This window comes from Clarias gariepinus, unplaced genomic scaffold (genome assembly GCF_024256425.1).
Source record: "Clarias gariepinus isolate MV-2021 ecotype Netherlands unplaced genomic scaffold, CGAR_prim_01v2 scaffold_31, whole genome shotgun sequence".
Taxonomy (NCBI): domain Eukaryota; kingdom Metazoa; phylum Chordata; class Actinopteri; order Siluriformes; family Clariidae; genus Clarias; species Clarias gariepinus.
In genome coordinates, this window is record NW_026520998.1 from 1,092,197 (window position 1) to 1,101,952 (window position 9,756).

The window sequence follows — 9,756 nt, forward strand, 5'->3', positions numbered from 1 at the left end:
TGCAGCAGCGAGAGTCCTCACCAGAACCAGAAGATATGAGCACATCACCCCTATCTTATCTTCACTCCATTGGCTCCCTGTGAAATTTCGCATTGATTTTAAAATACTACTCTTGACATATAAAGCATTAAATGGTCTCGCGCCGCAGTACCTGAGCGAACTGCTAGTGTCTTACGATCCGCCACGCCTACTTCGATCAAAGGATGCAGGCTGCTTGTCAGTACCGCATATTATGAAAAATACAGCTGGGGGCAGAGCTTTTTCTTACAAAGCCCCAAAGTTATGGAATAGTCTTCCAAATAGTGTTCGGGACTCAGACACAGTCTCAGTGTTTAAGTCCAGGCTAAAAACCTATTTATTTAGCCAAGCATTTTTATAAATAGATTTGCCATAGGTAAAGGAGCAGATCTGGGGGACTCATGGACGTAGAGTATTATGGTGAACTGGTATGTTTGGATGCTGTCTTCCTCACTCTCATTGATCACTCAGGTTTGCTGACGGTGAGGTGATTGTTTGCTTTACATCTCAGGAAGCCCTCATGTTTGTGTTTCCTTCTGACTCTCTCTTTTAGTTATGCTGTCATAGTTAGTCCTGCCGGAGTCTCTGCTTGCACTCTACAGTTAATATACATTCACATTATACATTGTGTGACTGTGACCATACCTAACCGCCATCTCTCCTCTTCTTTTCTTTCCCCCCCTCTTTCTTTTTCCTCTCTCCTCCTGTCTCCCCCTTTCACTCTTTCTCTCTCTCTCTGTCGAGCTACACATGTCGTTCCTAAGCTGCCAGTGATCCAGACTCCCTCTGCCCTCCGGACCTGTCTGACCCATCCTGGTGCCCCGCTTCTGGCTGAAGATCTCGTCACATGGATGCCCCGTGTGTCTCTCTGGGATGCGTCTGGGGATGATTCTCTCTCCCTAGAAAATGGTTCTGGCCTTGACTGGTGTTGGCAACTGTTTCTCTGGGGACTTGACAGTTTGATAGTTCATGACTGGAACTTCTTACAAGTCTACCTGGGTCTTTAATAACTACCTGGACTCCATATTACCATCAATTAACATCAGCTATTATAGCTGAACTGCCTCCCACCCTACACACTGTATAAATGCAGATCATTTACTGCTTTCTGTTATCACCCAGATGAGGATGGGTTCCCTGTTGAGTCTGGTTCCTCTCAAGGTTTCTTCCTATTACCATCTCAGGGAGTTTTTCCTTGCCACTGTCGCCCTCGGCTTGCTCACCAGGGACAAACTGACCATTTTGATTCATACAAATTCACATTTCATACAAACTTAAATAATTCTTTTGACTGTGTAAAGCTGCTTTGCGGCAATGAAAATTGCTAAAAGCGCTATACAAATAAAATTGAATTGAATTGAATTGAATTAAATAAATATATCTTCAGGCTAGACTTAACCAAGTAAGACTGCGTCTTAATCTCTGACATTTATTAGAAGGCTATTCCATAACTTGAGGGCTTTGTAAGAAAATGCTGTTCCTCGCTATAGTTTTCATAAGGCGAGGTACCAACAAGGAGCCTGCACTCGATAAGTCAACGCTCTACATATTATCATATATGGACGATAAATAACGATGATTAGCTAATCAGTATTAAATATTGTAGCGCACTGCTCACAAGCATGCGTAATTTTTGTATAATGGTATTAAATGCTGAGCTGTAGTCGATGAAAAGCATTTTAACATAATTCCCTTTCCGAGTGTCCAGGTGAGTGAATGATGTGTGGAGGAGATGAGCGATGGCATCATCTGTAGAGCGGTTCCGGCGGTATGCAAATTGTAATGGGTCCAGTGTGTCAGGAAGTGAAGAGATGATGAACTCTCTGACCAGCTGTTCAAAGCACTTGAACATCACTACTGAGGTGAGGGCTACAGGGCGATAGGCATTGAGAGAGGCAGGATGAGGTTTCTTCGGGACAGGAACAATGATGGACTTCTTAAAGCATGTGGGGATCACCGACTGAGATAAAGAGAGGTTAAATATCTCTGTGAACACAGGTGCTAGCTGGTCTGCGCAGGCTCTGAGTACTCAGAGTGTGCCGTCTGGTCCTGCTGCTTTTTGGTGTTTACTTTCCTAAAGGCTCTCCTAACGTCATGCTTGGAGATAATATACGCATTTTCGGTGCTGGCAGCATCTTCCTGTCTGCAGCTGTTAGTGCTGCTAGCATTAGCATTTCGGGCGTCTTTAGCTGCAGCCTCGAAGCGAGCATAGAAAGTGTTCAACTCATCTGCCAAAAACATGTCTGTTTTCGTCATACCGGATGTTGGTGCATAGAAAAGCAAACATACTAGTGATGGGTCGTTCTTGAACGATTCGAATCTTAAGTATGACTAGGTAAGAATGAGTCATCACAGGGGATGATTTGTTCAGTTGCCCATGCAGAATATCATAGTTTCTGTACAGAGACCATTATTTGAGGCCAGAAAGGCATCACATAAATCTAAAAGTAAATATTAATTATAATATAAAATATTATAATTATAATAATAGTAATAATAATAACAACTATGCAACCATTTGTAAGTAAGGTTGTAAATTATTAACCAAGTTCTCTATTAAACGCTTTCACAACACATCACAAAAGAATGAATGACTCAAGAGATGAACTAATCAATTCTCTTTCCAGCTTAGACTGCATATGTTAAACAGTGGTTAAAGAAAAGGTAAGCTATGCTAATTGTAGACAAAAGACTCTAATAGTGAATAAATCATTTCATTTTTACTGAACATTATATTTTTTCCTATATCTTTTTTCCTTACATTTTGCTAAAAAAAAGATCAGTTTAATTTGCTGAACGAGACTCAAAGATTTGAGTCGGTAAAATTTTGTGGCTCCGAAAAGAGTCAAGCAACAAAAACCAAAGGGTGAGCCCTGGCTCAATCACGACACTCGGCTCTTCGACAGAGCTGCAGAAGGGCAAAAAGAAGGTGGAAAAAGGATAAGCTTCAAGTTTTTTATGAAATATTAAGGGACAGCCTGATACAATATCAGAAAGCAGTAAAAGCAGCAAAGTTTAAGTACTTTTCAGATCTGATTGAAAATAATTTTCGAATTCAAGAGTACTGTTTTCTATTATAATTTGGTGATTAACCCTTTAGTTAATCTATACCCTACAGAGTCCCGGGACATCTGTGACAAATTCCGTAATTTTCTTGTGGACAAGATGAGGGATATTAGGCTAGATATTCCCTCTTCTTATCAAGATCTCTTGGTCCCTCCACTCATCACTAACGTCTTGAGTGAGTTTGAGCCAGTAACTTTGCCTGCTTTACAAGAGATTGTAAGCCCGCTAAAACCCTCTGGATCTCCTGTGACATTCTTCCTCCTTGCTCTTTTATACAAACGTTTGATGTGGTTGGGCCCACTGTTCTTAAGATTATGAACAGTTGTGTTGAAATGGCAATGGTTCCAGATGACATGAAGCATGCCACTGTACATCCACTTTTTAAAAAGCCTAATTTAGATCCATCAGTGCTGACTAATTTTAGGCCAGTCTCAAACTTCTCTTTTATGTCAAAAATTATAAAGAAAATTGTGTTTTACTAACTACAGTATTTATTGCTTAATACCAATATCTTTAAGGTGTTCCAATCAGGTTTTAGAAAAAATAATTCAACAGAAACAGCACTGCTTAAAGTTCTGAACGATATTTTATTGACTCTTGATGCTGCCAAATCTGCTGTGTTAGTATTGTTAGATCTGAAGGCGCCATGTGACACAATTGACCACTCTATTTTAATTTCTTGTTTGGAGCAATGGGTGGGCATCTAGGGGAATGCACTAAAATGGTTTTAATAATATTTTAACAATATTTTAATAATAGAAGATTCTCCGTCAAGATTGGTTAATTTACCTCCGACGCAGTTCCCCTTAAGTGTGGTGTCCCTCAAGGCTCTATTCTTGCCTTAATCTTATTCTCTCTGTACATGCTTCCCCTGGGGCCAATATTTAGGAAACATGGTATCTCTTTTCATTGTTACGAGATGATACTTAAATATATTTGCCCCTGGAATTAAATAACAAAGGTTTGGTTACTCTGCTGGCATGCATAGCTGCTGTTAAGGCCTGGATGTCCCTAAATTTTCTTTACTTGAATGAAGACAAAACTGAGATCATAGTCTTTGAATCATCAGATGCTGCTAGTCCCTTAGGCTTAAATCTTGGATGGTTGTCTTCCTGTGTGAAACCAGTAGTGAAGAATCTGTGGGTTTATTTCGATAGCCCTCTTAAATTTGACAAAGAGATCAGTTCAGTAGTCAAAACCATTTTTTTCCATTTAAGAGTTTTAGCTAAAGTAAAACGATTTCTGTCTTGTAAGGACTTTGAAAGGGTCATTCATGCTTTTATATCATTAACTATTGCAACTCCCTTCATATGGGTATAAGTCAAGCGGCTCTTAACTGACTGCAAATGGTACAAAATGCTGCCGCTAGGCTCCTTACTGGCGTGCGTAAACGAGGGCACATTACCCCAGTTTAAAGGCTTTACATTGGCTACCAATTCGATATAGAATTGATTTTAAAGTTCTGTTGGGTTGGCACCTTTGTATTTATAAGAATTAATATCTGTTCATAACTCTGGACGGTCTCTTAGGTCTTCCAATCAGACGCTATTAAACGTTCCTCGATCTAAATTTAAATCAAGAGGTGACCAAGCTTTTGCAGTTGCTGCTCCAAAACTCTGACAGTTTACCGATTTCTATTAGATCTGTTTCCACACTGCATGAGTTTACAGCAATAGTGAATGCAACAAAAAATAAACACAGCAAAAAACACGAAGTAAAGGCAGAAACACAGTGTACGGTATAGACTAAGTTTACTTGACATGATACTGATGTTTATGTGCCCCATCTTTTATAAAATCATAATGTCACAGTACAACGCCCACTTCCTGTAATAAATCATGATCACCCACAATCGCTTTCTACACTCCATCCCGCTGCTTCCGTTTGGCCGCCTTATTCATTCATGCTCGAACACACCTGTGCGTCATCTCATTCACCACTCTTCTCTATACAACTCCCCCTCTAACGGCCAGTTCACACCAAAGTATTGCGTGCTCCAAGCTCTGTGTTTTTTTCATGTCTAGTTCTGCCTAGAATACTTTGTTGCCCTTTATACTCTTGACCTCTTTTTTTGCCCCCCGGTTAAGATTTTTTAAATAATTTTTTGCTTTTCTGACTTTGACTCTGCTTTAACCCCCAGGATTCCTTAACCTGTGCGCCGTATTCAGCACACGCGCTGCAGCTCTGACCCATTTACACAGCTGCAGCTTTGAGCTCCCCACACAGCTGCACTTTCTCCGCGCGTTGGACACTGCACGCGCTGCAGCTTTGATCTCCCCACGCAGCTGCGATCTCTCTGCGTCTTCCAGGCCAGAAAGCAGCCGAGCAGATGTTAAGGTTCCGGCCTCCTTTGGATGGAATGAGTGTGCCATGTTTGATGTTTTTTTTTCATGGACTAAGCAAAACCATCAAGGATGAGCTGGTCTCTCAGGAGCTCCCTTCAGACGCCCAGTCACTCTAAAAATCTCGGGTAACCACATTGAGACTCTCTCCTTCCTTATCATGGAGGACTCTCATGCCCCTGTCGTCCTTGGCAAACCATGGCTGATCAGACATAACCCGACATCGACTGGGCCAAGAGCACCATCCTTGACTGGAGCGCTGCCTTTTTCTCCTCATGCCTTCACTTTGCTGGAACTCACTTATCGCTCTCCGTCACTAGAGATGTTATTAAGCTTTCTGATCTCTCTAACATCCCACCTGAATACAGCAACCTCCGACAGGTTTTCAGTAGGGCATGTGCCCTCTCTCTGCTACCGCACAGACCTTATGGTTGCTCCATTGATCTCTTTTCAGGTTCTACCCCCCTAAAAGATGTTTGTTTCTCCTATCTGACCCAGAGAGGGTGGCCATGAACAGATACATCACAGAATCACTGGCCGCAGGGATCATCCAAGCTTCCTCCTCATCAGCAGGAGCCGGTTTCTTTTTCGTGGACAAGAGCAACAAGTCCCTTGGCCCCTGCATTGACTACCATGGGCTTAATGCCATTACAATCAAGAACCGCAATACCCTTCCTCTCATGTCTATGGCCTTCGAGCTCTTGCAGGGGGCGTGTGTCGGACTAAGCTGGGGCATGTCAATTTCTACAGGCGCTTTATCAGGAATTATAGTTCAGTGGCAGCTTCCCTCACCACGCTAACCTCCACAAAAGGGCCCCTTCCTCTGGAACAAACAGGCTGAAGATGCGTTCTCTGACCTCAAGCACAGATTCACTTCTGCGCCCATCCTAACCATCCCAGACTCTTCCCTTTCCGTTTGTAGTGGAGGTGGACACCTCTGAGTCCAGAGTCAGGGCTGTTGGTCTCAACAACATAGCTCTCAGGTTGCCTGCCACCCTGGGGGAGCCCGAACCCTATACCTACTCCAGCAATGATTCTGGTGGCCCTATATGAAAGATGAAGTTCTGGGGTTTGTGGCTGCCTGTGACACCAGTGCTAAGAGTAAGTTGCACAATAAACACCCTGCTTGTCTCCTGAGACCCCTCCCTGTTCCCCGTTGGCCTTGGTCACATATTGCTCTGGATTTTGTTACTGGCCTCCTGAACTTTGACTTGTATCCTGACCGTAATAGATCGCTTCTCCAAGTCAGCCCATTTCATCCCCTTGCCTAAGCTTCCGTCAGCCAAAGAAATGGCTAAATTGATTATGCTTTACGTGTTCCATCTGCATGGGCTCCCCTCTGACATTGTTTCTGACCATGGCCCCAATTCTCAGCTAAGTTCTGAAGGGCTTTCTGCAGATTAATTGGAGCGACGCCCTGCCTATCCACTGGCTATTATCCGCAGTCAACCGGTCAAACAGAAGGACTTAACTAAGAGTTGGAGAAAGCCCTAAGGTGCTTGGTGTCACAAGATATGACTACATGGAGCAAGACCCCTCCCTAGATAGAGTATGCGATTTCCTCCACAAGAAGAAAAAGTAACGGTACCTTCAGCCAGTTCTTTCATACGATGTTGCAGGAGGATTTGGTCCCGTCTCCTTTACTCCACTCTTTAAAAGGCAAGCTGACCGAGGCCGCACAACAGCTGCCAGGTACGGGGTGGGTCAAAGACTGATGCTATCCACCCGAGACATCCCCCTTAAAACAACCTGACTGGTGCACAGCCCGTTAACCACCCCACCCCCCGCCACCTTCCTCCTCCTCCTCGACTCATGGACAGAGGCGAAGTTTTTACAGTTACTACTTAACATCCCACACCAAGAGCGAGGCCTACAGTACCTTGTCGATTGGGAGGGATACAGTCCAGAGGAGAGAAGTTGGGTCCCGCCAGATTCTGGTTGGAGATCTCATTACATGGATGCCCCCGTGTGGTCTGCCTGGAATGCGTGTGGTGACTGGGGTTGGTTCCACTTTTCCATGAAGGTGGTCCTGTCCTCGACTGATGCAGACAGCTGTTCTCTGAGGACCTGTGACTTCAGTGGCTCAATAGTTCAGGACTGAAATTTTTCACTGTTTACCTGAGCCTCCAGGAACAAACTAGACTTTAATCTTACACATCTCCTCTTATATTGAAGTTCCAGTCTCGCATATTATTATGCACATCAATCCCTGCTATCTGTTTTCACCCAGATGAGGATGGGTTCCCTGTTGAGTCTGGTTCCTCTCAAGGTTTCTTCCTATTACCATCTCAGGGAGTTTTTCCTTGCCACTGTCGCCGTCGTCCTAGGCTTGCTCATCAGGGACAATCAGGGACAATCATATCATTTTGATTCATACACATTCACATTTCATACAAACTTAGTTCTTTTGATTGTGTAAAGCTGCTTTGTGATGATGTAAATCGTTAAAAGCGCTATACAAATAAAATTGAATTGAATTGAATTGAATTCATTGTCGACCCAACCCTAATTTCGGGCTTCCACCGGTAACACCCAAAAGCACCAGCTAGAACGCCCGGTGTCGCCCCCTGGGGGTACTATTACAATATGCCAGGTAACGCCCACTTTTCGTGACAAGTCATGCTCACCTGCAGTCATTTTCCATACTCCATTCTGCTGCTTATGTTTTGCCGCCTTATTCATCCATGCTCAAGCACACCTGTGCCTTATCTCATTCACCACTCTTCTCTATATAACTCTACCTTAAACAGCCAGCTCTCGCCGAATTATTGCGTGCTCCAAGCTCTGTGTTTTTTCATGTCTAGTTCTTGCCTAAAATACTTTGTTGCCCTCCATTTATTTTAAAGGGCAAAATAAATCAGATGGGTCAGGCCTTTTCCACTTCTATTTAAATCGTAAACCAAAGAAACCATTTGCCAGTACAGTAATAATATTTTGAGTCTGTTCAGCTTCCAGTTTATCTGTTTCCCCTTTGAATGCACACCTGTAAAATGGGTGGACATCATTAGATGCTCGGTACAGAATATGATCATGGACAACCTCAGAATAGCCATGACAACAAGCTTGTTTTAAGACATGGTACATGGAAATAAAGCATCCATGCAAAATGTTTAAGCAAAACACCAAAGCAAGACCAAGAACAGGATGCTTTGGGAGATGCAAATAGCTATTTGCAATTCATAGCTCGGTTTATTTCTTTTTTACCACCAATTTAAACTATTATTAAATAAAAATTAACTACAGACACACAACAACATGTTCGGTATGGAGTTGAGGTGAAAGTGCAGACATACTAGTGATCGGTCGTTCTAGAATGATTCATTTATTTTTAATGAATCTTAAGTATGACTAGGTAAGAATGAGTCATCTAAGGGGATGTTTTTTTTTAATTGCTTATGCAGAACATCATAGTTTCTATACAGAGACCATTATTTGAGCCCAGAAATGCATCACAGAAATCTAAGAGTAAATATTAATAATAATAATAATAATAATAATAATATTAACAACAACAACAACAACACCACCTATGCAACTATTTGTAAAGAAAGTTGTAAATTATTAACTAAGTTCTCTATTGAATGCTTTCACAACACATTACAAAAGAATGAATGACTCGAATGACTAATCAATTCTCTTCCCAGCTTAGACTGCATATGTTAAGCAGTGGTCAGAGAAGAGGTCAGATATGCTAATTGTAGATCAAGGCCCAGGCAAATAATTAATTTATCTTTTCTTTGTCTTGTTTTTTGTGTGATCAACATTTGCATAAGTAGTGAATGTTAGAAAAGTAAGACATAATTACATTTTTTTATTGTGCTTAAAAAAGATCCATTCAATTTGCTGAACAAGATTCAAAGATTTGAGTGGGTAAAATGGTCCGAACTTTCCATCACTAAGACATACAACTGTGAAAGAGATCCACTGCCAGCAGTAAGAATGCGGACAGGGACCTCAACAGGACTGAATATAGCAGCATAACCAAAGGGCAAAGCCAGAACAGACATGAGGGCTGCCTGAGATGTAAAGCAATCAGACACTCCACCGTCAACAAACCTGAGTGAACTTTCTATAACTTTCTATATATGCACACTCACTTTTCCATCTGCACCTTTACCCGAGAACAAATCTTTTTACAAATGGCTTTGGTTAAATAAATATATCTCCAGGCTAGACTTAACCAAGTAAGACTGCGTCTTAATCTCTGACATTTATTAGAAGGCTATTCCATAATTTGAGGGCTTTGTAAGAAAATGCTGTTTCTCGCTATAGTTTTCTTAATGCGAGTAGGTGTGGCAGATCATAAAACACGATAAGTCAACTCTGTACA